Here is a 4216-nt window from a genome sequence, read left to right as displayed (position 1 = left end):
GCCTCACCAGGGTGTCTATTGGTCACCTTGACTATACCAGGGGTCCTCAAACTATGGCTCACGGGCCACATGTGGCCCACCAAGGACATTTATCCGGCCCGCTGAGTGTTTTTGCCCCATTTGTTCATTTACTTCAAAATAAGATATGTGCAGTGTGCACAGGAATTTGTTTATAGTTGTTTTTTTTAAACTATAGTCCAGCCCTCCAACGGGTCTGAGGGACAGTGAACTGGCCCCCTGTTTAAAAAGTTTGAAGACCCCTGCTTAGACCATGGCCCCATCACCAATTTTCAACAAGTCTAGCCCCCTTGGGCAAGGTCATGAACTTCAGACCAGTCAACCTGCTCTCATCTTCTCCTGTAGTTCCTATAAACCAGGTCGATGGGTGTCAGTGGCCAGACTCAACCCATCTCTCTATTGTTACTTTTCTCCACTTCCACTCAACAAGCGGATCCAGGTGGTCACCTAGCAAGCATTTCCGTTTGCCCATATGCTCCTTTTAACAGTTCAGTCCTAGCTTAGAGAGTTTCTTCGGGGCTCCAGATTTTTTTTCCAGCTTCTGACAAAAACTAGTTCAAGATTCTAAAATCCAAAGAGTTCCTTTTTCCCTTCAGTCTGTCAATCTTGCCCCCTAGGCAAGTCTCTTGGGATGCAAATGTCCTGAGTACTCCAAGACACTGGGTGGGGCTAATCTTTTCAGAGCTTTCTTTGCAGGCATGCCTAACCCATTTAAAGATTCAAATTGTAATGGCTCAAGGCAAGTGGGCTTACAAGCTCTCTATTTTCATACTTCCCAATAATCATTTCTGTAACTGCTTATATCAACAATAGTAAGCAGAAGAAATCAGTGTAAACAAAGTAAAATCAAATACTAATTTCAATTCTTAAAACAGTCAAGTTCAATCCTTATCTAGCTTATCTAAATCCTTACTTAAACCATTCTATTGACACAAAATTTTGGATTAGGTCTCTGAGAGCATCAAACCAGAGCCAAGCTTTCTGTCAGTCGTTTTGACCTCTGTCAGCCATTTAACCTAAGCAGCATGGTTTCTGTGAAACTCAAATGGTGATTTCTCTCCCTGAGCTCAAAATATATATTAATCACATTCATTTCCACCATTTCACACAGGAATAATCAAAGACGACAATTAAGGAGAAGAATCACTTTAACTTTCCATGTCCTTTCCAGAAAATAACCCAGTAAACTGCATGTACATATCAGACCTCTGGCTAGCCAAAGAAGAAACAATACCATGAGGCAAAAGTCAGACAAACATCTACTCTCCATATTTTATGATTTGTTCCTCTAGTACCCCACTCTCAGTACCATAATGTGCTAGTCCCAGTAGACTAGAGAAACAAATCCAGGGAAACTCATATGTGTATAAGAAAGACTTTTATATAAAGAGTAATTGTACATTAAGAAAACATCCCAGCCTAATGTAGGTCAAGTCCTTAAGTCTGATATTAGCTCATACATCCGATATCAATCTATAAAGTCCTCTTCAGACTCATGAAACACTTGCAATGATACCAAGTGCAGGACTATCACAGGCCAGTGGGTGGGAAGTCTTGTGGATCCAGTGGCATTGTAAACATCTCAGTGATGGCAGGAATCTCCACGTGGCTTCTCTGGCTCTAGAGGTCTGGCTCCATCAGCCTCTCTCCATGTGTCTTCTCCACAGAGGTGTCTCACAGGGAGTGAGCATGAGTCCCACCTCCAGAAAGATATATATCTCCTTAGCACCTCTAACTGATGTCATCAAGCTACTACCTGATTGACTCCACCCCTTCACTCTGGATCCTCAAATTGACACCAGATTATGTAAGCACCACAAGTGCATTGATTATATTTTTGAAATTTTAAGATTTTCAACATAGCTTTCTTTGAAGAGATTAATTTCATTTTATCCCTAATCCCAAAGGCAAGTCTATTGTTTCTTCTGCTGAAGCTAATCAGTTAACTTGGAATTAAAACAATCTTGTAGTCTCATAAATGGACCTCAGCTGAACATAGTCATAGCTCCTCTTTCATTCAAGAGGCATGTCATTATGCACAGTCCTCCACAAACATTTGTTGTAAGGGTGCATCAGAAAAGAGTTGATGGCATTTTGATATCACCATCGTCTGGATTCAAAGTGTTATTTATCATGGCTCTAAAGCTGAGAGAAGAGATGCAGTCAGACACACACAGAGCAAAGATATAGAAAAAAAACACAATACCAAAGAGGAGGTGGGAAGAGATCATGATCAAAGTGAAAGTACCAAAAAACAAATGCTGTTGCAGCTTATGCAAAACTATATAGAGTTGATGGATTTAGGGCTAAATGCTGAGGACATTGATTCCTTATAGAATGGTCAAGAAAATTTTGCCTCGTTTAAAGAAATATTTATAGAGTTGGCAATGAACAGAGAAAGAAAAGGAAAGCTTCAGTAAAGGAGCAGAGGAGTCTTCCTGTTTGAGGCTTGCAGAACGGTCTATGTAAAATTGAACTGGTCAGAGTGAGAAATCTGGACACAAGTTATGAATAATTTACCAAAAAGTAGCAAGAAGCATGACAGGAAAATAGATTATTTGGTTTTCAATTTTGTAGTAAAGAAGAAAATGTTTAAGGTTAACAGAGAAGGACTGGTCAAAGATAAATACTTAATTTTTTTAAAAAGATTAATAATTAACTTTCAGAAAAACAAGTCAGTGATATTTCACTCCACATGTTTTCTATCATTCTCTCTCAATCAACCCAACTCTCAGTCCCATTCCATCCTCAAAAAATGAAACCATTAGCCTTACACTATAGTTTGATATGGGAGTTTAACATTTTCTTAATTCAAAGTACAGTACTATATGCAACTACAACATTTTCTGAGTGTATTTCCAACTATATGTTATAACATTAAGACCCTTGAGATATAGTCCATTAATAAGGCCCTTCTAGCCATAATCCTTTATGTCAGTGGTTCTCAACTTTCCTAATGCCGCAACCCCTTAATACAGTTCCTCATGTTGTGGTTACCCCCCAGCCATAAAATTATTTTCATTGCTACTTCATCACTGTAATTTTGCTAGTTATGAATCAAGCAACCCCTGTGAAAGAGTCATTCAACCCCCAACGGGGTCACAACCCACAGAGTGAGAAGCGCTGCTTTATGTGATATATAAATTCAAGTCTCTATGCCCATGGTTATAATCCAATTTTGGAGAGTTCTCTGCTATGCTAATGGACAGAATTAAGGTTCCACCTCAGCAGAGGGTGTGATTTAAATCACCAGCTTTGTTTTCTTGTGGTTCTGGTCTACTGAAAGACAAAACACAAAAACAACAAAACCTCCACAAAGCAATTCCTCTTATGAGCCATGTCTGACACACAGAGAAGTCTCCAGACCATCAGAAGCATGTTTGAGATCTCTGTATCAAGTGATAGAGACCCCAGAGCTGGAAGCATGGAGATGGTAGACAGAGCAAAGGTGCCAGGTCAAGATCAGAGACCAAGAGAAAGAACAGAGGAATAGCACTGAGACTATGAAACTGCGAGGCAAAGCATCAGACCAGATTCCAGGCCCACCAAGGCAGAGGACAAGGGGCCACGTGACTGAGGCGCTGAAGACTAGAGAGAGACTTGGCTTCTGCCTGAGAAGAGGCACTGCTATCAAGCAAGGGCTATATCCTTAGGGTTTTCCAATCCTGGCTTAGAGTAACCATTAACTTCCCTAATCAATCTCTTTAATTGTGAGTATTGTCTCTGAATTCCGTATGGCGATTACAATGATCTAACCCAATGGTGTGGGAAGAAAAGTTGGTGTCAGAATAGGATAAGGAAAGATGGAAGTTGGAGGAGGCATGTCTGGCCCCTGCATCATGGCAATAGAGAAGCCAGAGGAAACCGTATATGGCCCTCCTTGACCTTGTTCAACACCCTCTCCACTATAAATGTTCAAAGTGATGTGACTTCTCATTATAGCATAGAACTCTTAAATTATTCTTACTTCCAACAATTGTATACACTTCATAAAAATTGTTTCCACAACCTGAGAACTAATTTGAAACAAGCCCTAAGGAGTAAATAAAGACCCAATCGAACACTCTTCCATTTTATTTGAGTTAAGTTGTTCTTTTTTTTCTTTTTAACATTTTATTAGGGGCTCATACAACTGTTATCCCAATCCATACACACATCAATTGTGTAAAGCGCATTTGTACATCGTTTCTCAAAACAT

The sequence above is a fragment of the Echinops telfairi genome, unplaced genomic scaffold, assembly GCF_000313985.2.
Source record: "Echinops telfairi isolate 266 unplaced genomic scaffold, ASM31398v2 ScPeMD7_655;HRSCAF=1070, whole genome shotgun sequence".
Lineage (NCBI taxonomy): Eukaryota > Metazoa > Chordata > Mammalia > Afrosoricida > Tenrecidae > Echinops > Echinops telfairi.
The sequence above is the reverse complement of the archived record's forward strand: the minus strand, read 5'-3'. Positions refer to the sequence as shown.